The sequence below is a fragment of the Triturus cristatus genome, chromosome 6 (assembly GCF_964204655.1).
Source record: "Triturus cristatus chromosome 6, aTriCri1.1, whole genome shotgun sequence".
NCBI classification, from domain to species: Eukaryota; Metazoa; Chordata; class Amphibia; order Caudata; family Salamandridae; genus Triturus; species Triturus cristatus.
Window position 1 is genome coordinate 1302433207 of NC_140589.1, and position 25582 is coordinate 1302458788.

The window sequence follows — 25582 nt, forward strand, 5'->3', positions numbered from 1 at the left end:
GCATAGTAATTAACAGGAATTCTTCTACAAAATACAAAGTAAATCAGTTATTTGTGCTCGTCAAATGTCTAATTTGGAAGTTTACATGTTTTGGGGAACAGGTCGTCCGCCTGATTACTTTTCAGTTGGTTTAACGGATGGTTAAACATGACTTAGTTTTTCTGTTTCTACTTTGTTTATAAGGAAATACAATCTTGATTGTGTGATTGCTCTAAGGAAGTACAAAAGCTCTCTACCAGGAGTGGGGTTCGAACCCACGCGGACACATGTCCATTGGATCTTAAGTCCAACACCTTAACCACTCGGCCATCCTGGTGCTGTGTTTATCCTCCCACCTACATGGGAATCTTTTAATGGATTGATGTAGTTGAGTGTATGATATCTATATATATTTGATGGAAATAAGCACAGGCTGTTAAAGTAATATTGTTGTTCGGTGCTATAAAAATATATTGTTCTTTTTTCTAAAAAAAACCTTAACATTTTTCTGAAAATAGCAAAGGTTAAAGTACAGTTGGGTGAACTTGTCAGTAACAACATTTTGAACAAAATAAAATCACACAATAATTCAGCAGGGATAGTTAGGAGAGCTAACAATAACTTGTGCCTAGCCATGCACTGCTTGTGATCTTACATATGACATCACTTATGACATCATTGATGACATCAGTGATATCACAGTCTGCAGCCAGGCCCTGTGGTCAAACCCTCCCAATGGCAGCCAACACCTCACTGCACACAGCCTTTGACCGTTGGTGCATAGGCTATAGGGTATTCACTCAGGGCCTTTTCTGTTTTTTATTAAAGGGAAGTGGAGCAGTGCGGCCCTCCTTCCCAAGTCTGTTTAGGCCCTGGGTGCCCATCCCCCGGGCTGTACATATAAGTTAAAATGCTCGTGGCCCACCCTCCCAGGACCATGCAAGGCCCTCGGGGGGGGGGTGGGGGGCTTTTTTTTAATGAAAGGGGAAGGGAGTCATGTGGTACTCCTCTCCGAGTCTCTTTGGGCCCTGGGGACCCTATCCCCGAGGGCCGCATTTATACTTTAAAAGGGGAGGGCGCCTCACAGCCACCTTATTGCAGAACCGTGTAATGCCCAGGGGACACCATCCCCGGGAACGTTTGTTTTTTAATTAAAGGGGAGGGGGCAACTCAGCCCCTCACTCCAACCCTTGATAGGCCATTGAGGACCTCATCTCCCTGGGCCATTTCTTAAGATAAAGGGAATGGGGCCGGATGGCCCCTCCTCAAGCCATAATGGGCCCGGGGACCCCATCCCTTAGGGCCACTTATACTAAATTATTAAAAATAAAGTGGGGCCACGTGCTCCCCCTCCCCAGGGTTCTTTAGACTCTGGGGACCCCATTCCCCAGGACAGTACATATGTCTAAAAAAGAGGAGGGGTCATGTGGTCCCCCTCCCTGAGCCTCTTTAGACCCTGGCGATCCCATGCTCCAGGGCCGTGTATTTTTGTAAGGGGAGCGGGGTCACGCGCCCCCCTCTCTGAGCCATTATCCACCTTGGAGATCCTATTCCCCGGGGCCACTTATTTAAATAATGGGAGGTGGTAGTGTGGGCCCCGTCCCCGAGCCTTGTTAGGCCCTGGGGACCCCATCCCCCAGGGCCACTCTTTTAGATTGAGGGGAGGGGGCAAGTGTAGCCCCCCTCCCTGGGCTGATGTCAGCCCTGGGGACCCCATGGGGCCTTGCGTGCTTTTTGGAGGAAGAGGGAAACACAATCCCCCACTTCTCCGGGCCGATTTCAGCCTCAGGGACCTCATTCCCAGGGGCCCTCAAACTTCACCCCCCACCCATACACAATATGTTCAACCCCAGGGGTGGGCTCCCTGAGGGCTCTGATGGCTCGGGGAGTGGGAGCAGGCAGCCCTCCCCTTTATGAATACAGCCCCAGGGCTTATAGTGAATTAATGCGTCCTGTCCACCAATTGAGGTTGGTTATTTTCAACCCCACAAGAGTTTAGCTGTGTAGCAGCATGTTTGGCTGATTTTCTTCTCACTTAGGTCCCAGAGGGTCCCTCGGGTCACCCCATGCGGCTCTGGAGGTCAGTGTATCCCTACGCCTTCCCCTCATACATATTTTTGTTAACTTCAGGACAAGATACTAAGGGGCTCATTAGGATGGCGGGCGGAGACACATCCGTGGTTCTGGCTGTAGCGGAAAATTTCTTTTTCCGCACTCCAGCAGCGGTCCTCGCTCCCGCCATATTACAATGGGCAAACATAGCCCATTTTCGGTAAGCTGCGGCAGAGGCAGCCAATAGAGAGACACCACCGTGCGGAATGACGTCCCGTCCAATTTACAAATCACAATGCCGCAAACAGCCCATCACACCGCAGTTGAGAATCCCCCACCCAGAGACAGCAGAAGCACGAAAGCGGAGCGCAAAACCAGACTCCCGGTCCCTCCACCCGGTCCTGAATGCAATGAATCCAGCTCTACAAGCCTTTCCGCTTCTGTACCTCATCCACTACCAGCAAATAATGCAACGTCACAGACAACGCTGCAAGTACGCAAATACACAACTCCGCACACAACCACAACACACAAACTCCTGTGCTGACATACAGTTCCTGTCCACATCAGACACTCTGGTTGGGACAGGAACATATCCCCCAGTGTACCCACACATGTCCTACCTGTCAGAAACTCACCCCTCCGCATCCGGGTCACCCATTGAAGGAGAGTAGGATCTGCCTCTTATGTTGCCCCCACTTTTTTTCTGATGTTTACACTGGTTTCTGGCTATAGTCTGGCTGGGACCCTGCTAATCAAGGCCCCATCCTCTCTGTTCTCTCTAAAGAACTTGGAGTGCATATTATGTGCACTAGTGATTGGATACTGTGGTACCTTATGAGCCCCTAGTATATGGTACCTTAGGTGCCAAGGGCATAGGTACTTCAAAGGCCTACCAGGGGCTAAAGCATGTATTATGCCACCCCTGGGAAGCAGACTAAATATGATACCACAGGCCTGCTACTGCAGCCTGGGTGAGGTAGTGTTAGCACTCCTCACTGAGATATAGGTTCACTATATCTCTCCATGAACACACATTTAAACCTATCAGTCACCCCTAAGGCAGGCCCTATCAATCCTGAGGGCAGGGTGCTCGGTTTCCATGTGAGGGGGTGCCTCTGCCTGAGCAGGGCCCCTCTGCAGCTCTCAGAGTCTATTCTCTGGGGCTGTTTGTGAATGCGGTCAAACCATATACTCTTAAGTGCTTTATAACCTCGCAGTAAATGCTAACTATGGGATGGCTGCATCAAAACATGTAGTGTTTGGTGTCAAACGATTTGGAATCATACCCCCACACCAGTAACTGGTGTGGGAGTATGATCGCACCCTTCTAGAGGGATAGAAATGTACCGACTGTGGAAACACGGTAGAATCCTGCAGAGCCCTGGCATCACAAAATGGATGCCACCAGTCACAGACACTGGGCTGCCCTCCTGCTGATGACCGAAACTCGCAGTGGAGGAGGCCCAACAATAGGCATCCTGTCACAGGGAGGTGTGATTGCTGGAGCAGAGTTTTCTATTGAAAATTTATTGAGATTTAAACTCCAGTTTATGTTTATATGTCATAATTAAAATTACTGATACATTAATTATTAATTATTAATTATGTTGAAGTTTCTGACTAACCAACATTACTAATGAAAGAATTACACGCGGGAATGCATTTATGTTGCTTTATTGATACGTGAACTAAGTCAGTGAGCGAATTAATTAAATATGTGTGGCTAAAGTGCTATTTGTTTCGTGTTTGTGCTTTAAAATAACGTGCTTTAAATGCTTCTTTATGTTGCAGATGGCTAGATAATTACATACACATAAGGGTATTAGTGGGAATTAACACTGTTTAATCATTACGATGTAGTAACGTTGTTTTGTATTTCTTTTAGTTAAGATGGTCCATTTTGGCCTAATCCAAGATGGCCGATATTTACAGCCTGCATTTGAGTTGCCGAAAAATGAAGAGAGGCCTCGCTGAATATGGTTAGAAACCACCTGACCTCGGCCTCTGACTGTATTAAAAGTTTCCGTAAGGACAGCAGCTCCAGGCATGCTGCCAGTTGCCCTTGGAGGAGAATAAAGCCACAATGAACTCTGATAAACTTGCGGTGGCTTCACTATGATTCCGAGGAAGTGCATTCATGGATGTAACATTTTCTAGTTTGAGCTTCCTTCTTCCGTGTTTTTATTTTTGTGATTTTCGAGAGCGGAGATTTTCTAAATGTTGCAAGTCAACATCCTTTCCTGCTCGCTCTGCTCAGCGGCTCAACGGACGTCTCCCAAGATGGCCACCAGAGACAAAAGAGCCCAAATGTAGCCCAAATATCACCCAGATGTAGCCCATGTATAGCCCAATGACAGAATGTCCCAGAGTGTTCTAACGAACAACTAGAGCGCTAACAAGCTGGCGGTTTCCCATACAATCGTGCTCAGTGTGAGCGCCGTCTTCTGGTGAATTTCAATGTCGTGGTATAACCTTCGCCATTGTAGCACAAGCGCCATCGGAACTGTTCTGCTTAATGCGAGTTCTGCGAAAATAACAGGCGGCAAAAATACAATGATAATAACAGAATCCAATCATGGTTCAGTGAAACATTGACATCAGTCGTGCAGACCACAAATCCATCACCTGCACCAGGATGGCCGAGTGGTTAAGGCGTTGGACTTAAGATCCAATGGACATGTGTCCGCGTGGGTTCGAACCCCACTCCTGGTAGATGGATTTTTTTTTCTCCCATGGCACCGTTTATTTAAATATAAATGTATGCATTTTTCCCAATTGTACATTATTAATAATAAGATAGAAGCTACATATTAAATCTGCATAGTAATTAACAGGAATTCTTCTACAAAATACAAAGTAAATCAGTTATTTGTGCTCGTCAAATGTCTAATTTGGAAGTTTCCATGTTTTGGGGAACAGGTCGTCCGCCTGATTACTTTTCAGTTGGTTTAACGGATGGTTAAACATGACTTAGTTTTTCTGTTTCTACTTTGTTTATAAGGAAATACAATCTTGATTGTGTGATTGCTCTAAGGAAGTACAAAAGCTCTCTACCAGGAGTGGGGTTCGAACCCACGCGGACACATGTCCATTGGATCTTAAGTCCAACGCCTTAACCACTCGGCCATCCTGGTGCTGTGTTTATCCTCCCACCTACATGGGAATCTTTTAATGGATTGATGTAGTTGAGTGTATGATATCTATATATATTTGATGGAAATAAGCACAGGCTGTTAAAGTAATATTATTGTTCGGTGCTATAAAAATATATTGTTCTTTTTTCTAAAAAAAACCTTAACATTTTTCTGAAAATAGCAAAGGTTAAAGTACAGTTGGGTGAACTTGTCAGTAACAACATTTTGAACAAAATAAAATCACACAATAATTCAGCAGGGATAGTCAGGAGAGCTAACAATAACTTGTGCCTAGCCATGCACTGCTTGTGATCTTACATATGACATCACTTATGACATCATTGATGACATCAGTGATATCACAGTCTGCAGCCAGGCCCTGTGGTCAAACCCTCCCAATGGCAGCCAACACCTCACTGCACACAGCCTTTGACCGTTGGTGCATAGGCTATAGGGTCATCACTCAGGGCCTTTTCTGTTTTTTATTAAAGGGAAGTGGAGCAGTGCGGCCCTCCTTCCCAAGTCTGTTTAGGCCCTGGGTGCCCATCCCCCGGGCTGTACATATAAGTTAAAATGCTCGTGGCCCACCCTCCCAGGACCATGCAAGGCCCTCGGGGGGGGGGGGGGGGCTTTTTTTTAATGAAAGGGGAAGGGAGTCATGTGGTACTCCTCTCCGAGTCTTTTTGGGCCCTGGGGACCCTATCCCGAGGGCCGCATTTATACTTTAAAAGGGGAGGGCGCCTCACAGCCACCTTATTGCAGAACCGTGTAATGCCCAGGGGACACCATCCCCCGGGAACGTTTGTTTTTTAATTAAAGGGGAGGGGGCAACTCAGCCCCTCACTCCAACCCTTGATAGGCCATTGAGGACCTCATCTCCCTGGGCCATTTCTTAAGATAAAGGGAATGGGGCCGGATGGCCCCTCCTCAAGCCATAATGGGCCCGGGGACCCCATCCCTCAGGGCCACTTATACTAAATTATTAAAAATAAAGTGGGGCCATGTGCTCCCCCTCCCCAGGGTTCTTTAGACCCTGGGGACCCCATTCCCCAGGACAGTACATATGTCTAAAAAAGGGGAGGGGTCATGTGGTCCCCCTCCCTGAGCCTCTTTAGACCCTGGCGATCCCATGCTCCAGGGCCGTGTATTTTTGTAAGGGGAGCGGGGTCACGCGCCCCCCTCTCTGAGCCATTATCCACCTTGGAGATCCTATTCCCCGGGGCCACTTATTTAAATAATGGGAGGTGGTAGTGTGGGCCCCGTCCCCGAGCCTTGTTAGGCCCTGGGGACCCCATCCCCCAGGGCCACTCTTTTAGATTGAGGGGAGGGGGCAAGTGTAGCCCCCCTCCCTGGGCTGATGTCAGCCCTGGGGACCCCATGGGGCCTTGCGTGCTTTTTGGAGGAAGAGGGAAACACAATCCCCCACTTCTCCGGGCTGATTTCAGCCTCAGGGACCTCATTCCCAGGGGCCCTCAAACTTCACCCCCCACCCATACACAATATGTTCAACCCCAGGGGTGGGCTCCCTGAGGCCTCTGATGGCTCGGGGAGTGGGAGCAGGCAGCCCTCCCCTTTATGAATACAGCCCCAGGGCTTATAGCGAATTAATGCGTCCTATCCACCAATTGAGGTTGGTTATTTTCAACCCCACAAGAGTTTAGCTGTGTAGCAGCATGTTTGGCTGATTTTCTTCTCATTTAGGTCCCAGAGGGTCCCTCGGGTCACCCCATGCGGCTCTGGAGGTCAGTGTATCCCTACGCCTTCCCCTCATACATATTTTTGTTAACTTCAGGACAAGATACTAAGGGGCTCATTAGGATGGCGGGCGGAGACACATCCGTGGTTCTGGCTGTAGCGGAAAATTTATTTTTCCGCACTCCAGCAGCGGTCCTCGCTCCCGCCATATTACAATAGGCAAACATAGCCCATTTTCGGTAAGCTGCGGCAGAGGCAGCCAATAGAGACACACCACCGTGCGGAATGACGTCCCGTCCAATGTACAAATCACAATGCCGCAAACAGCCCATCACACCGCAGTTGAGAATCCCCCACCCAGAGACAGCAGAAGCACGAAAGCGGAGCGCAAAACCAGACTCCCGGTCCCTCCACCCGGTCCTGAACGCAATGAACCCAGCTCTACAAGCCTTTCCACTTCTGTACCTCATCCACTACCAGCAAATAATGCAACGTCACAGACAACGCTGCAAGTACGCAAATACACAATTCCGCACACAACCACAACACACAAACTCCTGTGCTGACATACAGTTCCTGTCCACATCAGACACTCTGGTTGGGACAGGAACATATCCCCCAGTGTACCCACACATGTCCTACCTGTCAGAAACTCACCCCTCCGCATCCGGGTCACCCATTGAAGGAGAGTAGGATCTGCCTCTTATGTTGCCCCCACTTTTTTTCTGATGTTTACACTGGTTTCTGGCTATAGTCTGGCTGGGACCCTGCTAATCAAGGCCCCATCCTCTCTGTTCTCTCTAAAGAACTTGGAGTGCATATTATGTGCACTAGTGATTGGATACTGTGGTACCTTATGAGCCCCTAGTATATGGTACCTTAGGTGCCAAGGGCATAGGTACTTCACAGGCCTACCAGGGGCTGAAGCATGTATTATGCCACCCCTGGGAAGCAGACTAAATATGATACCACAGGCCTGCTACTGCAGCCTGGGTGAGGTAGTGTTAGCACTCCTCACTGAGATATAGGTTCACTATATCTCTCCATGAACACACATTTAAACCTATCAGTCACCCCTAAGGCAGGCCCTATCAATCCTGAGGGCAGGGTGCTCGGTTTCCATGTGAGGGGGTGCCTCTGCCTGAGCAGGGCCCCTCTGCAGCTCTCAGAGTCTATTCTCTGGGGCTGTTTGTGAATGCGGTCAAACCATATACTCTTAAGTGCTTTATAACCTCGCAGTAAATGCTAACTATGGGATGGCTGCATCAAAACATGTAGTGTTTGGTGTCAAACGATTTGGAATCATACCCCCACACCAGTAACTGGTGTGGGAGTATGATCGCACCCTTCTAGAGGGATAGACATGTACCGACTGTGGAAACACGGTAGAATCCTGCAGAGCCCTGGCATCACAAAATGGATGCCACCAGTCACAGACACTGGGCTGCCCTCCTGCTGATGACCGAAACTCGCAGTGGAGGAGGCCCAACAATAGGCATCCTGTCACAGGGAGGTGTGATTGCTGGAGCAGAGTTTTCTATTGAAAATTTATTGAGATTTAAACTCCAGTTTATGTTTATATGTCATAATTAAAATTACATGATAAATTAATTATTAATTATTAATTATGTTGAAGTTTCTGACTAACCAACATTACTAATGAAAGAATTACACGCGGGAATGCATTTATGTTGCTTTATTGATACGTGAACTAAGTCAGTGAGCGAATTAATTAAATATGTGTGGCTAAAGTGCTATTTGTTTCGTATTTGTGCTTTAAAATAACGTGCTTTAAATGCTTCTTTATGTTGCAGATGGCTAGATAATTACATACACATAAGGGTATTAGTGGGAATTAACACTGTTTAATCATTACGATGTAGTAACGTTGTTTTGTATTTCTTTTAATTAAGATGGTCCATTTTGGCCTAATCCAAGATGGCCGATATTTACAGCCTGCATTTGAGTTGCCGAAAAATGAAGAGAGGCCTCGCTGAATATGGTTAGAAACCACCTGACCTCGGCCTCTGACTGTATTAAAAGTTTCCGTAAGGACTGCAGCTCCAGGCATGCTGCCAGTTGCCCTTGGAGGAGAATAAAGCCACAATGAACTCTGATAAACTTGCGGTGGCTTCACTATGATTCCGAGGAAGTGCATTCATGGATGTAACGTTTTCTAGTTTGAGCTTCCTTCTTCCGTGTTTTTATTTTTGTGATTTTCGAGAGCGGAGATTTTCTAAATGTTGCAAGTCAACATCCTTTCCTGCTCGCTCTGCTCAGCGGCTCAACGGACGTCTCCCAAGATGGCCACCAGAGACAAAAGAGCCCAAATGTAGCCCAAATATCACCCAGATGTAGCCCATGTATAGCCCAATGACAGAATGTCCCAGAGTGTTCTAACGAACAACTAGAGCGCTAACAAGCTGGCGGTTTCCCATACAATCGTGCTCAGTGTGAGCGCCGTCTTCTGGTGAATTTCAATGTCGTGGTATAACCTTCGCCATTGTAGCACAAGCGCCATCGGAACTGTTCTGCTTAATGCGAGTTCTGCGAAAATAACAGGCGGCAAAAATACAATGATAATAACAGAATCCGATCATGGTTCAGTGAAACATTGACATCAGTCGTGCAGACCACAAATCCATCACCCGCACCAGGATGGCCGAGTGGTTAAGGTGTTGGACTTAAGATCCAATGGACATGTGTCCGCGTGGGTTCGAACCCCACTCCTGGTAGATGGATTTTTTTTTCTCCCATGGCACCGTTTATTTAAATATAAATGTATGCATTTTTCCCAATTGTACATTATTAATAATAAGATAGAAGCTACATATTAAATCTGCATAGTAATTAACAGGAATTCTTCTACAAAATACAAAGTAAATCAGTTATTTGTGCTCGTCAAATGTCTAATTTGGAAGTTTACATGTTTTGGGGAACAGGTCGTCCGCCTGATTACTTTTCAGTTGGTTTAACGGATGGTTAAACATGACTTAGTTTTTCTGTTTCTACTTTGTTTATAAGGAAATACAATCTTGATTGTGTGATTGCTCTAAGGAAGTACAAAAGCTCTCTACCAGGAGTGGGGTTCGAACCCACGCGGACACATGTCCATTGGATCTTAAGTCCAACGCCTTAACCACTCGGCCATCCTGGTGCTGTGTTTATCCTCCCACCTACATGGGAATCTTCTAATGGATTGATGTAGTTGAGTGTATGATATCTATATATATTTGATGGAAATAAGCACAGGCTGTTAAAGTAATATTATTGTTCGGTGCTATAAAAATATATTGTTCTTTTTTCTAAAAAAAACCTTAACATTTTTCTGAAAATAGCAAAGGTTAAAGTACAGTTGGGTGAACTTGTCAGTAACAACATTTTGAACAAAATAAAATCACACAATAATTCAGCAGGGATAGTTAGGAGAGCTAACAATAACTTGTGCCTAGCCATGCACTGCTTGTGATCTTACATATGACATCACTTATGACATCATTGATAACATCAGTGATATCACAGTCTGCAGCCAGGCCCTGTGGTCAAACCCTCCCAATGGCAGCCAACACCTCACTGCACACAGCCTTTGACTGTTGGTGCATAGGCTATAGGGTCATCACTCAGGGCCTTTTCTGTTTTTTATTAAAGGGAAGTGGAGCAGTGCGGCCCTCCTTCCCAAGTCTGTTTAGGCCCTGGGTGCCCATCCCCCGGGCTGTACATATAAGTTAAAATGCTAGTGGCCCACCCTCCCAGGACCATGCAAGGCCCTCGGGGGGGGGGGGCTTTTTTTTAATGAAAGGGGAAGGGAGTCATGTGGTACTCCTCTCCGAGTCTTTTTGGGCCCTGGGGACCCTATCCCCGAGGGCCGCATTTATACTTTAAAAGGGGAGGGCGCCTCACAGCCACCTTATTGCAGAACCGTGTAATGCCCAGGGGACACCATCCCCCGGGAACGTTTGTTTTTTAATTAAAGGGGAGGGGGCAACTCAGCCCCTCACTCCAACCCTTGATAGGCCATTGAGGACCTCATCTCCCTGGGCCATTTCTTAAGATAAAGGGAATGGGGCCGGATGGCCCCTCCTCAAGCCATAATGGGCCCGGGGACCCCATCCCTTAGGGCCACTTATACTAAATTATTAAAAATAAAGTGGGGCCATGTGCTCCCCCTCCCCAGGGTTCTTTAGACCCTGGGGACCCCATTCCCCAGGACAGTACATATGTCTAAAAAAGGGGAGGGGTCATGTGGTCCCCCTCCCTGAGCCTCTTTAGACCCTGGCGATCCCATGCTCCAGGGCCGTGTATTTTTGTAAGGGGAGCGGGGTCACGCGCCCCCCTCTCTGAGCCATTATTCACCTTGGAGATCCTATTCCCCGGGGCCACTTATTTAAATAATGGGAGGTGGTAGTGTGGGCCCCGTCCCCGAGCCTTGTTAGGCCCTGGGGACCCCATCCCCCAGGGCCACTCTTTTAGATTGAGGGGAGGGGGCAAGTGTAGCCCCCCTCCCTGGGCTGATGTCAGCCCTGGGGACCCCATGGGGCCTTGCGTGCTTTTTGGAGGAAGAGGGAAACACAATCCCCCACTTCTCCGGGCTGATTTCAGCCTCAGGGACCTCATTCCCAGGGGCCCTCAAACTTCACCCCCCACCCATACACAATATGTTCAACCCCAGGGGTGGGCTCCCTGAGGCCTCTGATGGCTCGGGGAGTGGGAGCAGGCAGCCCTCCCCTTTATGAATACAGCCCCAGGGCTTATAGCGAATTAATGCGTCCTATCCACCAATTGAGGTTGGTTATTTTCAACCCCACAAGAGTTTAGCTGTGTAGCAGCATGTTTGGCTGATTTTCTTCTCATTTAGGTCCCAGAGGGTCCCTCGGGTCACCCCATGCGGCTCTGGAGGTCAGTGTATCCCTACGCCTTCCCCTCATACATATTTTTGTTAACTTCAGGACAAGATACTAAGGGGCTCATTAGGATGGCGGGCGGAGACACATCCGTGGTTCTGGCTGTAGCGGAAAATTTCTTTTTCCGCACTCCAGCAGCGGTCCTCGCTCCCGCCATATTACAATAGGCAAACATAGCCCATTTTCGGTAAGCTGCGGCAGAGGCAGCCAATAGAGACACACCACCGTGCGGAATGACGTCCCGTCCAATGTACAAATCACAATGCCGCAAACAGCCCATCACACCGCAGTTGAGAATCCCCCACCCAGAGACAGCAGAAGCACGAAAGCGGAGCGCAAAACCAGACTCCCGGTCCCTCCACCCGGTCCTGAACGCAATGAATCCAGCTCTACAAGCCTTTCCACTTCTGTACCTCATCCACTACCAGCAAATAATGCAACGTCACAGACAACGCTGCAAGTACGCAAATACACAACTCCGCACACAACCACAACACACAAACTCCTGTGCTGACATACAGTTCCTGTCCACATCAGACACTCTGGTTGGGACAGGAACATATCCCCCAGTGTACCCACACATGTCCTACCTGTCAGAAACTCACCCCTCCGCATCCGGGTCACCCATTGAAGGAGAGTAGGATCTGCCTCTTATGTTGCCCCCACTTTTTTTCTGATGTTTACACTGGTTTCTGGCTATAGTCTGGCTGGGACCCTGCTAATCAAGGCCCCATCCTCTCTGTTCTCTCTAAAGAACTTGGAGTGCATATTATGTGCACTAGTGATTGGATACTGTGGTACCTTATGAGCCCCTAGTATATGGTACCTTAGGTGCCAAGGGCATAGGTACTTCACAGGCCTACCAGGGGCTGAAGCATGTATTATGCCACCCCTGGGAAGCAGACTAAATATGATACCACAGGCCTGCTACTGCAGCCTGGGTGAGGTAGTGTTAGCACTCCTCACTGAGATATAGGTTCACTATATCTCTCCATGAACACACATTTAAACCTATCAGTCACCCCTAAGGCAGGCCCTATCAATCCTGAGGGCAGGGTGCTCGGTTTCCATGTGAGGGGGTGCCTCTGCCTGAGCAGGGCCCCTCTGCAGCTCTCAGAGTCTATTCTCTGGGGCTGTTTGTGAATGCGGTCAAACCATATACTCTTAAGTGCTTTATAACCTCGCAGTAAATGCTAACTATGGGATGGCTGCATCAAAACATGTAGTGTTTGGTGTCAAACGATTTGGAATCATACCCCCACACCAGTAACTGGTGTGGGAGTATGATCGCACCCTTCTAGAGGGATAGACATGTACCGACTGTGGAAACACGGTAGAATCCTGCAGAGCCCTGGCATCACAAAATGGATGCCACCAGTCACAGACACCGGGCTGCCCTCCTGCTGATGACCGAAACTCGCAGTGGAGGAGGCCCAACAATAGGCATCCTGTCACAGGGAGGTGTGATTGCTGGAGCAGAGTTTTCTATTGAAAATTTATTGAGATTTAAACTCCAGTTTATCTTTATATGTCATAATTAAAATTACTGATACATTAATTATTAATTATTAATTATGTTGAAGTTTCTGACTAACCAACATTACTAATGAAAGAATTACACGCGGGAATGCATTTATGTTGCTTTATTGATACGTGAACTAAGTCAGTGAGCGAATTAATTAAATATGTGTGGCTAAAGTGCTATTTGTTTCGTGTTTGTGCTTTAAAATAACGTGCTTTAAATGCTTCTTTATGTTGCAGATGGCTAGATAATTACATACACATAAGGGTATTAGTGGGAATTAACACTGTTTAATCATTACGATGTAGTAACGTTGTTTTGTATTTCTTTTAATTAAGATGGTCCATTTTGGCCTAATCCAAGATGGCCGATATTTACAGCCTGCATTTGAGTTGCCGAAAAATGAAGAGAGGCCTCGCTGAATATGGTTAGAAACCACCTGACCTCGGCCTCTGACTGTATTAAAAGTTTCCGTAAGGACAGCAGCTCCAGGCATGCTGCCAGTTGCCCTTGGAGGAGAATAAAGCCACAATGAACTCTGATAAACTTGCGGTGGCTTCACTATGATTCCGAGGAAGTGCATTCATGGATGTAACGTTTTCTAGTTTGAGCTTCCTTCTTCCGTGTTTTTATTTTTGTGATTTTCGAGAGCGGAGATTTTCTAAATGTTGCAAGTCAACATCCTTTCCTGCTCGCTCTGCTCAGCGGCTCAACGGACGTCTCCCAAGATGGCCACCAGAGACAAAAGAGCCCAAATGTAGCCCAAATATCACCCAGATGTAGCCCATGTATAGCCCAATGACAGAATGTCCCAGAGTGTTCTAACGAACAACTAGAGCGCTAACAAGCTGGCGGTTTCCCATACAATCGTGCTCAGTGTGAGCGCCGTCTTCTGGTGAATTTCAATGTCGTGGTATAACCTTCGCCATTGTAGCACAAGCGCCATCGGAACTGTTCTGCTTAATGCGAGTTCTGCGAAAATAACAGGCGGCAAAAATACAATGATAATAACAGAATCCAATCATGGTTCAGTGAAACATTGACATCAGTCGTGCAGACCACAAATCCATCACTCGCACCAGGATGGCCGAGTGGTTAAGGCGTTGGACTTAAGATCCAATGGACATGTGTCCGCGTGGGTTCGAACCCCACTCCTGGTAGATGGATTTTTTTTTCTCCCATGGCACCGTTTATTTAAATATAAATGTATGCATTTTTCCCAATTGTACATTATTAATAATAAGATAGAAGCTACATATTAAATCTGCATAGTAATTAACAGGAATTCTTCTACAAAATACAAAGTAAATCAGTTATTTGTGCTCGTCAAATGTCTAATTTGGAAGTTTACATGTTTTGGGGAACAGGTCGTCCGCCTGATTACTTTTCAGTTGGTTTAACGGATGGTTAAACATGACTTAGTTTTTCTGTTTCTACTTTGTTTATAAGGAAATACAATCTTGATTGTGTGATTGCTCTAAGGAAGTACAAAAGCTCTCTACCAGGAGTGGGGTTCGAACCCACGCGGACACATGTCCATTGGATCTTAAGTCCAACACCTTAACCACTCGGCCATCCTGGTGCTGTGTTTATCCTCCCACCTACATGGGAATCTTTTAATGGATTGATGTAGTTGAGTGTATGATATCTATATATATTTGATGGAAATAAGCACAGGCTGTTAAAGTAATATTGTTGTTCGGTGCTATAAAAATATATTGTTCTTTTTTCTAAAAAAAACCTTAACATTTTTCTGAAAATAGCAAAGGTTAAAGTACAGTTGGGTGAACTTGTCAGTAACAACATTTTGAACAAAATAAAATCACACAATAATTCAGCAGGGATAGTTAGGAGAGCTAACAATAACTTGTGCCTAGCCATGCACTGCTTGTGATCTTACATATGACATCACTTATGACATCATTGATGACATCAGTGATATCACAGTCTGCAGCCAGGCCCTGTGGTCAAACCCTCCCAATGGCAGCCAACACCTCACTGCACACAGCCTTTGACCGTTGGTGCATAGGCTATAGGGTATTCACTCAGGGCCTTTTCTGTTTTTTATTAAAGGGAAGTGGAGCAGTGCGGCCCTCCTTCCCAAGTCTGTTTAGGCCCTGGGTGCCCATCCCCCGGGCTGTACATATAAGTTAAAATGCTCGTGGCCCACCCTCCCAGGACCATGCAAGGCCCTCGGGGGGGGGGTGGGGGGCTTTTTTTTAATGAAAGGGGAAGGGAGTCATGTGGTACTCCTCTCCGAGTCTCTTTGGGCCCTGGGGACCCTATCCCCGAGGGCCGCATTTATACTTTAAAAGGGGAGGGCGCCTCACAGCCACCTTATTGCAGAACCGTGTAATGCCCAGGGGACACCATCCCCGGGAACGTTTGTTTTTTAATTAAAGGGGAGGGGGCAACTCAGCCCCTCACTCCAACCCTTGATAGGCCATTGAGGACCTCATCTCCCTGGGCCATTTCTTAAGATAAAGGGAATGGGGCCGGATGGCCCCTCCTCAAGCCATAATGGGCCCGGGGACCCCATCCCTTAGGGCCACTTATACTAAATTATTAAAAATAAAGTGGGGCCACGTGCTCCCCCTCCCCAGGGTTCTTTAGACTCTGGGGACCCCATTCCCCAGGACAGTACATATGTCTAAAAAAGAGGAGGGGTCATGTGGTCCCCCTCCCTGAGCCTCTTTAGACCCTGGCGATCCCATGCTCCAGGGCCGTGTATTTTTGTAAGGGGAGCGGGGTCACGCGCCCCCCTCTCTGAGCCATTATCCACCTTGGAGATCCTATTCCCCGGGGCCACTTATTTAAATAATGGGAGGTGGTAGTGTGGGCCCCGTCCCCGAGCCTTGTTAGGCCCTGGGGACCCCATCCCCCAGGGCCACTCTTTTAGATTGAGGGGAGGGGGCAAGTGTAGCCCCCCTCCCTGGGCTGATGTCAGCCCTGGGGACCCCATTGGGCCTTGCGTGCTTTTTGGAGGAAGAGGGAAACACAATCCCCCACTTCTCCGGGCCGATTTCAGCCTCAGGGACCTCATTCCCAGGGGCCCTCAAACTTCACCCCCCACCCATACACAATATGTTCAACCCCAGGGGTGGGCTCCCTGAGGGCTCTGATGGCTCGGGGAGTGGGAGCAGGCAGCCCTCCCCTTTATGAATACAGCCCCAGGGCTTATAGTGAATTAATGCGTCCTGTCCACCAATTGAGGTTGGTTATTTTCAACCCCACAAGAGTTTAGCTGTGTAGCAGCATGTTTGGCTGATTTTCTTCTCACTTAGGTCCCAGAGGGTCCCTCGGGTCACCCCATGCGGCTCTGGAGGTCAGTGTATCCCTACGCCTTCCCCTCATACATATTTTTGTTAACTTCAGGACAAGATACTAAGGGGCTCATTAGGATGGCGGGCGGAGACACATCCGTGGTTCTGGCTGTAGCGGAAAATTTCTTTTTCCGCACTCCAGCAGCGGTCCTCGCTCCCGCCATATTACAATGGGCAAACATAGCCCATTTTCGGTAAGCTGCGGCAGAGGCAGCCAATAGAGAGACACCACCGTGCGGAATGACGTCCCGTCCAATTTACAAATCACAATGCCGCAAACAGCCCATCACACCGCAGTTGAGAATCCCCCACCCAGAGACAGCAGAAGCACGAAAGCGGAGCGCAAAACCAGACTCCCGGTCCCTCCACCCGGTCCTGAATGCAATGAATCCAGCTCTACAAGCCTTTCCGCTTCTGTACCTCATCCACTACCAGCAAATAATGCAACGTCACAGACAACGCTGCAAGTACGCAAATACACAACTCCGCACACAACCACAACACACAAACTCCTGTGCTGACATACAGTTCCTGTCCACATCAGACACTCTGGTTGGGACAGGAACATATCCCCCAGTGTACCCACACATGTCCTACCTGTCAGAAACTCACCCCTCCGCATCCGGGTCACCCATTGAAGGAGAGTAGGATCTGCCTCTTATGTTGCCCCCACTTTTTTTCTGATGTTTACACTGGTTTCTGGCTATAGTCTGGCTGGGACCCTGCTAATCAAGGCCCCATCCTCTCTGTTCTCTCTAAAGAACTTGGAGTGCATATTATGTGCACTAGTGATTGGATACTGTGGTACCTTATGAGCCCCTAGTATATGGTACCTTAGGTGCCAAGGGCATAGGTACTTCAAAGGCCTACCAGGGGCTAAAGCATGTATTATGCCACCCCTGGGAAGCAGACTAAATATGATACCACAGGCCTGCTACTGCAGCCTGGGTGAGGTAGTGTTAGCACTCCTCACTGAGATATAGGTTCACTATATCTCTCCATGAACACACATTTAAACCTATCAGTCACCCCTAAGGCAGGCCCTATCAATCCTGAGGGCAGGGTGCTCGGTTTCCATGTGAGGGGGTGCCTCTGCCTGAGCAGGGCCCCTCTGCAGCTCTCAGAGTCTATTCTCTGGGGCTGTTTGTGAATGCGGTCAAACCATATACTCTTAAGTGCTTTATAACCTCGCAGTAAATGCTAACTATGGGATGGCTGCATCAAAACATGTAGTGTTTGGTGTCAAACGATTTGGAATCATACCCCCACACCAGTAACTGGTGTGGGAGTATGATCGCACCCTTCTAGAGGGATAGAAATGTACCGACTGTGGAAACACGGTAGAATCCTGCAGAGCCCTGGCATCACAAAATGGATGCCACCAGTCACAGACACTGGGCTGCCCTCCTGCTGATGACCGAAACTCGCAGTGGAGGAGGCCCAACAATAGGCATCCTGTCACAGGGAGGTGTGATTGCTGGAGCAGAGTTTTCTATTGAAAATTTATTGAGATTTAAACTCCAGTTTATGTTTATATGTCATAATTAAAATTACTGATACATTAATTATTAATTATTAATTATGTTGAAGTTTCTGACTAACCAACATTACTAATGAAAGAATTACACGCGGGAATGCATTTATGTTGCTTTATTGATACGTGAACTAAGTCAGTGAGCGAATTAATTAAATATGTGTGGCTAAAGTGCTATTTGTTTCGTGTTTGTGCTTTAAAATAACGTGCTTTAAATGCTTCTTTATGTTGCAGATGGCTAGATAATTACATACACATAAGGGTATTAGTGGGAATTAACACTGTTTAATCATTACGATGTAGTAACGTTGTTTTGTATTTCTTTTAGTTAAGATGGTCCATTTTGGCCTAATCCAAGATGGCCGATATTTACAGCCTGCATTTGAGTTGCCGAAAAATGAAGAGAGGCCTCGCTGAATATGGTTAGAAACCACCTGACCTCGGCCTCTGACTGTATTAAAAGTTTCCGTAAGGACAGCAGCTCCAGGCATGCTGCCAGTTGCCCTTGGAGGAGAATAAAGCCACAATGAACTCTGATAAACTTGCGGTGGCTTCACTATGATTCCGAGGAAGTGCATTCATGGATGTAACATTTTCTAGTTTGAGCTTCCTTCTTCCGTGTTTTTATTTTTGTGATTTTCGAGAGCGGAGATTTTCTAAATGTTGCAAGTCAACATCCTTTCCTGCTCGCTCTGCTCAGCGGCTCAACGGACGTCTCCCAAGATGGCCACCAGAGACAAAAGAGCCCAAATGTAGCCCAAATATCACCCAGATGTAGCCCATGTATAGCCCAATGACAGAATGTCCCAGAGTGTTCTAACGAACAACTAGAGCGCTAACAAGCTGGCGGTTTCCCATACAATCGTGCTCAGTGTGAGCGCCGTCTTCTGGTGAATTTCAATGTCGTGGTATAACCTTCGCCATTGTAGCACAAGCGCCATCGGAACTGTTCTGCTTAATGCGAGTTCTGCGAAAATAACAGGCGGCAAAAATACAATGATAATAACAGAATCCAATCATGGTTCAGTGAAACATTGACATCAGTCGTGCAGACCACAAATCCATCACCTGCACCAGGATGGCCGAGTGGTTAAGGCGTTGGACTTAAGATCCAATGGACATGTGTCCGCGTGGGTTCGAACCCCACTCCTGGTAGATGGATTTTTTTTTCTCCCATGGCACCGTTTATTTAAATATAAATGTATGCATTTTTCCCAATTGTACATTATTAATAATAAGATAGAAGCTACATATTAAATCTGCATAGTAATTAACAGGAATTCTTCTACAAAATACAAAGTAAATCAGTTATTTGTGCTCGTCAAATGTCTAATTTGGAAGTTTCCATGTTTTGGGGAACAGGTCGTCCGCCTGATTACTTTTCAGTTGGTTTAACGGATGGTTAAACATGACTTAGTTTTTCTGTTTCTACTTTGTTTATAAGGAAATACAATCTTGATTGTGTGATTGCTCTAAGGAAGTACAAAAGCTCTCTACCAGGAGTGGGGTTCGAACCCACGCGGACACATGTCCATTGGATCTTAAGTCCAACGCCTTAACCACTCGGCCATCCTGGTGCTGTGTTTATCCTCCCACCTACATGGGAATCTTTTAATGGATTGATGTAGTTGAGTGTATGATATCTATATATATTTGATGGAAATAAGCACAGGCTGTTAAAGTAATATTATTGTTCGGTGCTATAAAAATATATTGTTCTTTTTTCTAAAAAAAACCTTAACATTTTTCTGAAAATAGCAAAGGTTAAAGTACAGTTGGGTGAACTTGTCAGTAACAACATTTTGAACAAAATAAAATCACACAATAATTCAGCAGGGATAGTTAGGAGAGCTAACAATAACTTGTGCCTAGCCATGCACTGCTTGTGATCTTACATATGACATCACTTATGACAACATTGATGACATCAGTGATATCACAGTCTGCAGCCAGGCCCTGTGGTCAAACCCTCCCAATGGCAGCCAACACCTCACTGCACACAGCCTTTGACCGTTGGTGCATAGGCTATAGGGTCATCACTCAGGGCCTTTTCTGTTTTTTATTAAAGGGAAGTGGAGCAGTGCGGCCCTCCTTCCCAAGTCTGTTTAGGCCCTGGGTGCCCATCCCCCGGGCTGTACATATAAGTTAAAATGCTCGTGGCCCACCCTCCCAGGACCATGCAAGGCCCTCGGGGGGGGGGGGGTGGGGGGCTTTTTTTTAATGAAAGGGGAAGGGAGTCATGTGGTACTCCTCTCCGAGTCTTCTTGGGCCCTGGGGACCCTATCCCCGAGGGCCGCATTTATACTTTAAAAGGGGAGGGCGCCTCACAGCCACCTTATTGCAGAACCGTGTAATGCCCAGGGGACACCATCCCCCGGGAACGTTTGTTTTTTAATTAAAGGGGAGGGGGCAACTCAGCCCCTCACTCCAACCCTTGATAGGCCATTGAGGACCTCATCTCCCTGGGCCATTTCTTAAGATAAAGGGAATGGGGCCGGATGGCCCCTCCTCAAGCCATAATGGGCCCGGGGACCCCATCCCTTAGGGCCACTTATACTAAATTATTAAAAATAAAGTGGGGCCATGTGCTCCCCCTCCCCAGGGTTCTTTAGACCCTGGGGACCCCATTCCCCAGGACAGTACATATGTCTAAAAAAGGGGAGGGGTCATGTGGTCCCCCTCCCTGAACCTCTTTAGACCCTGGCGATCCCATGCTCCAGGGCCGTGTATTTTTGTAAGGGGAGCGGGGTCACGCGCCCCCCTCTCTGAGCCATTATCCACCTTGGAGATCCTATTCCCCGGGGCCACTTATTTAAATAATGGGAGGTGGTAGTGTGGGCCCCGTCCCCGAGCCTTGTTAGGCCCTGGGGACCCCATCCCCCAGGGCCACTCTTTTAGATTGAGGGGAGGGGGCAAGTGTAGCCCCCCTCCCTGGGCTGATGTCAGCCCTGGGGACCCCATGGGGCCTTGCGTGCTTTTTGGAGGAAGAGGGAAACACAATCCCCCACTTCTCCGGGCTGATTTCAGCCTCAGGGACCTCATTCCCAGGGGCCCTCAAACTTCACCCCCCACCCATACACAATATGTTCAACCCCAGGGGTGGGCTCCCTGAGGCCTCTGATGGCTCGGGGAGTGGGAGCAGGCAGCCCTCCCCTTTATGAATACAGCCCCAGGGCTTATAGCGAATTAATGCGTCCTATCCACCAATTGAGGTTGGTTATTTTCAACCCCACAAGAGTTTAGCTGTGTAGCAGCATGTTTGGCTGATTTTCTTCTCATTTAGGTCCCAGAGGGTCCCTCGGGTCACCCCATGCGGCTCTGGAGGTCAGTGTATCCCTACGCCTTCCCCTCATACATATTTTTGTTAACTTCAGGACAAGATACTAAGGGGCTCATTAGGATGGCGGGCGGAGACACATCCGTGGTTCTGGCTGTAGCGGAAAATTTCTTTTTCCGCACTCCAGCAGCGGTCCTCGCTCCCGCCATATTACAATAGGCAAACATAGCCCATTTTCGGTAAGCTGCGGCAGAGGCAGCCAATAGAGACACACCACCGTGCGGAATGACGTCCCGTCCAATGTACAAATCACAATGCCGCAAACAGCCCATCACACCGCAGTTGAGAATCCCCCACCCAGAGACAGCAGAAGCACGAAAGCGGAGCGCAAAACCAGACTCCCGGTCCCTCCACCCGGTCCTGAACGCAATGAACCCAGCTCTACAAGCCTTTCCACTTCTGTACCTCATCCACTACCAGCAAATAATGCAACGTCACAGACAACGCTGCAAGTACGCAAATACACAATTCCGCACACAACCACAACACACAAACTCCTGTGCTGACATACAGTTCCTGTCCACATCAGACACTCTGGTTGGGACAGGAACATATCCCCCAGTGTACCCACACATGTCCTACCTGTCAGAAACTCACCCCTCCGCATCCGGGTCACCCATTGAAGGAGAGTAGGATCTGCCTCTTATGTTGCCCCCACTTTTTTTCTGATGTTTACACTGGTTTCTGGCTATAGTCTGGCTGGGACCCTGCTAATCAAGGCCCCATCCTCTCTGTTCTCTCTAAAGAACTTGGAGTGCATATTATGTGCACTAGTGATTGGATACTGTGGTACCTTATGAGCCCCTAGTATATGGTACCTTAGGTGCCAAGGGCATAGGTACTTCACAGGCCTACCAGGGGCTGAAGCATGTATTATGCCACCCCTGGGAAGCAGACTAAATATGATACCACAGGCCTGCTACTGCAGCCTGGGTGAGGTAGTGTTAGCACTCCTCACTGAGATATAGGTTCACTATATCTCTCCATGAACACACATTTAAACCTATCAGTCACCCCTAAGGCAGGCCCTATCAATCCTGAGGGCAGGGTGCTCGGTTTCCATGTGAGGGGGTGCCTCTGCCTGAGCAGGGCCCCTCTGCAGCTCTCAGAGTCTATTCTCTGGGGCTGTTTGTGAATGCGGTCAAACCATATACTCTTAAGTGCTTTATAACCTCGCAGTAAATGCTAACTATGGGATGGCTGCATCAAAACATGTAGTGTTTGGTGTCAAACGATTTGGAATCATACCCCCACACCAGTAACTGGTGTGGGAGTATGATCGCACCCTTCTAGAGGGATAGACATGTACCGACTGTGGAAACACGGTAGAATCCTGCAGAGCCCTGGCATCACAAAATGGATGCCACCAGTCACAGACACTGGGCTGCCCTCCTGCTGATGACCGAAACTCGCAGTGGAGGAGGCCCAACAATAGGCATCCTGTCACAGGGAGGTGTGATTGCTGGAGCAGAGTTTTCTATTGAAAATTTATTGAGATTTAAACTCCAGTTTATGTTTATATGTCATAATTAAAATTACTGATAAATTAATTATTAATTATTAATTATGTTGAAGTTTCTGACTAACCAACATTACTAATGAAAGAATTACACGCGGGAATGCATTCATGTTGCTTTATTGATACGTGAACTAAGTCAGTGAGCGAATTAATTAAATATGTGTGGCTAAAGTGCTATTTGTTTCGTATTTGTGCTTTAAAATAACGTGCTTTAAATGCTTCTTTATGTTGCAGATGGCTAGATAATTACATACACATAAGGGTATTAGTGGGAATTAACACTGTTTAATCATTACGATGTAGTAACGTTGTTTTGTATTTCTTTTAATTAAGATGGTCCATTTTGGCCTAATCCAAGATGGCCGATATTTACAGCCTGCATTTGAGTTGCCGAAAAATGAAGAGAGGCCTCGCTGAATATGGTTAGAAACCACCTGACCTCGGCCTCTGACTGTATTAAAAGTTTCCGTAAGGACAGCAGCTCCAGGCATGCTGCCAGTTGCCCTTGGAGGAGAATAAAGCCACAATGAACTCTGATAAACTTGCGGTGGCTTCACTATGATTCCGAGGAAGTGCATTCATGGATGTAACGTTTTCTAGTTTGAGCTTCCTTCTTCCGTGTTTTTATTTTTGTGATTTTCGAGAGCGGAGATTTTCTAAATGTTGCAAGTCAACATCCTTTCCTGCTCGCTCTGCTCAGCGGCTCAACGGACGTCTCCCAAGATGGCCACCAGAGACAAAAGAGCCCAAATGTAGCCCAAATATCACCCAGATGTAGCCCATGTATAGCCCAATGACAGAATGTCCCAGAGTGTTCTAACGAACAACTAGAGCGCTAACAAGCTGGCGGTTTCCCATACAATCGTGCTCAGTGTGAGCGCCGTCTTCTGGTGAATTTCAATGTCGTGGTATAACCTTCGCCATTGTAGCACAAGCGCCATCGGAACTGTTCTGCTTAATGCGAGTTCTGCGAAAATAACAGGCGGCAAAAATACAATGATAATAACAGAATCCAATCATGGTTCAGTGAAACATTGACATCAGTCGTGCAGACCACAAATCCATCACCCGCACCAGGATGGCCGAGTGGTTAAGGCGTTGGACTTAAGATCCAATGGACATGTGTCCGCGTGGGTTCGAACCCCACTCCTGGTAGATGGATTTTTTTTTCTCCCATGGCACCGTTTATTTAAATATAAATGTATGCATTTTTCCCAATTGTACATTATTAATAATAAGATAGAAGCTACATATTAAATCTGCATAGTAATTAACAGGAATTCTTCTACAAAATACAAAGTAAATCAGTTATTTGTGCTCGTCAAATGTCTAATTTGGAAGTTTACATGTTTTGGGGAACAGGTCGTCCGCCTGATTACTTTTCAGTTGGTTTAACGGATGGTTAAACATGACTTAGTTTTTCTGTTTCTACTTTGTTTATAAGGAAATACAATCTTGATTGTGTGATTGCTCTAAGGAAGTACAAAAGCTCTCTACCAGGAGTGGGGTTCGAACCCACGCGGACACATGTCCATTGGATCTTAAGTCCAACGCCTTAACCACTCGGCCATCCTGGTGCTGTGTTTATCCTCCCACCTACATGGGAATCTTTTAATGGATTGATGTAGTTGAGTGTATGATATCTATATATATTTGATGGAAATAAGCACAGGCTGTTAAAGTAATATTATTGTTCGGTGCTATAAAAATATATTGTTCTTTTTTCTAAAAAAAACCTTAACATTTTTCTGAAAATAGCAAAGGTTAAAGTACAGTTGGGTGAACTTGTCAGTAACAACATTTTGAACAAAATAAAATCACACAATAATTCAGCAGGGATAGTTAGGAGAGCTAACAATAACTTGTGCCTAGCCATGCACTGCTTGTGATCTTACATATGACATCACTTATGACATCATTGATGACATCAGTGATATCACAGTCTGCAGCCAGGCCCTGTGGTCAAACCCTCCCAATGGCAGCCAACACCTCACTGCACACAGCCTTTGACTGTTGGTGCATAGGCTATAGGGTCATCACTCAGGGCCTTTTCTGTTTTTTATTAAAGGGAAGTGGAGCAGTGCGGCCCTCCTTCCCAAGTCTGTTTAGGCCCTGGGTGCCCATCCCCCGGGCTGTACATATAAGTTAAAATGCTAGTGGCCCACCCTCCCAGGACCATGCAAGGCCCTCGGGGGGGGGGGGGGCTTTTTTTTAATGAAAGGGGAAGGGAGTCATGTGGTACTCCTCTCCGAGTCTTTTTGGGCCCTGGGGACCCTATCCCCGAGGGCCGCATTTATACTTTAAAAGGGGAGGGCGCCTCACAGCCACCTTATTGCAGAACCGTGTAATGCCCAGGGGACACCATCCCCCGGGAACGTTTGTTTTTTAATTAAAGGGGAGGGGGCAACTCAGCCCCTCACTCCAACCCTTGATAGGCCATTGAGGACCTCATCTCCCTGGGCCATTTCTTAAGATAAAGGAAATGGGGCCGGATGGCCCCTCCTCAAGCCATAATGGGCCCGGGGACCCCATCCCTTAGGGCCACTTATACTAAATTATTAAAAATAAAGTGGGGCCATGTGC

General features: G+C 47.3%; 11 non-coding genes across 11 annotated transcripts; 5 read left to right on the plus strand and 6 right to left on the minus strand.

The window, feature by feature from the left end:
• Positions 1 to 233: 233 nt before the first annotated feature.
• TRNAL-UAA (transfer RNA leucine (anticodon UAA)) lies at positions 234 to 316 on the minus strand. The gene has a single exon. It is a non-coding gene; the product is annotated as a tRNA-Leu (tRNA).
• Positions 317 to 4663: 4347 nt separating this feature from the next.
• Positions 4664 to 4746, plus strand: TRNAL-UAA (transfer RNA leucine (anticodon UAA)). Its single transcript has one exon. It is a non-coding gene; the product is annotated as a tRNA-Leu (tRNA).
• A 339-nt stretch (positions 4747 to 5085) lies between these two features.
• Positions 5086 to 5168, minus strand: TRNAL-UAA (transfer RNA leucine (anticodon UAA)). Its single transcript has one exon. It is a non-coding gene; the product is annotated as a tRNA-Leu (tRNA).
• Positions 5169 to 9515: 4347 nt separating this feature from the next.
• TRNAL-UAA (transfer RNA leucine (anticodon UAA)) lies at positions 9516 to 9598 on the plus strand. The gene has a single exon. It is a non-coding gene; the product is annotated as a tRNA-Leu (tRNA).
• Positions 9599 to 9937: 339 nt separating this feature from the next.
• Positions 9938 to 10020, minus strand: TRNAL-UAA (transfer RNA leucine (anticodon UAA)). Its single transcript has one exon. It is a non-coding gene; the product is annotated as a tRNA-Leu (tRNA).
• A 4343-nt stretch (positions 10021 to 14363) lies between these two features.
• On the plus strand, positions 14364 to 14446 carry TRNAL-UAA (transfer RNA leucine (anticodon UAA)). The gene has a single exon. It is a non-coding gene; the product is annotated as a tRNA-Leu (tRNA).
• Positions 14447 to 14785: 339 nt separating this feature from the next.
• On the minus strand, positions 14786 to 14868 carry TRNAL-UAA (transfer RNA leucine (anticodon UAA)). The gene has a single exon. It is a non-coding gene; the product is annotated as a tRNA-Leu (tRNA).
• A 4347-nt stretch (positions 14869 to 19215) lies between these two features.
• TRNAL-UAA (transfer RNA leucine (anticodon UAA)) lies at positions 19216 to 19298 on the plus strand. The gene has a single exon. It is a non-coding gene; the product is annotated as a tRNA-Leu (tRNA).
• Positions 19299 to 19637: 339 nt separating this feature from the next.
• On the minus strand, positions 19638 to 19720 carry TRNAL-UAA (transfer RNA leucine (anticodon UAA)). The gene has a single exon. It is a non-coding gene; the product is annotated as a tRNA-Leu (tRNA).
• Positions 19721 to 24071: 4351 nt separating this feature from the next.
• TRNAL-UAA (transfer RNA leucine (anticodon UAA)) lies at positions 24072 to 24154 on the plus strand. Its single transcript has one exon. It is a non-coding gene; the product is annotated as a tRNA-Leu (tRNA).
• Positions 24155 to 24493: 339 nt separating this feature from the next.
• On the minus strand, positions 24494 to 24576 carry TRNAL-UAA (transfer RNA leucine (anticodon UAA)). Its single transcript has one exon. It is a non-coding gene; the product is annotated as a tRNA-Leu (tRNA).
• Positions 24577 to 25582: the final 1006 nt, after the last annotated feature.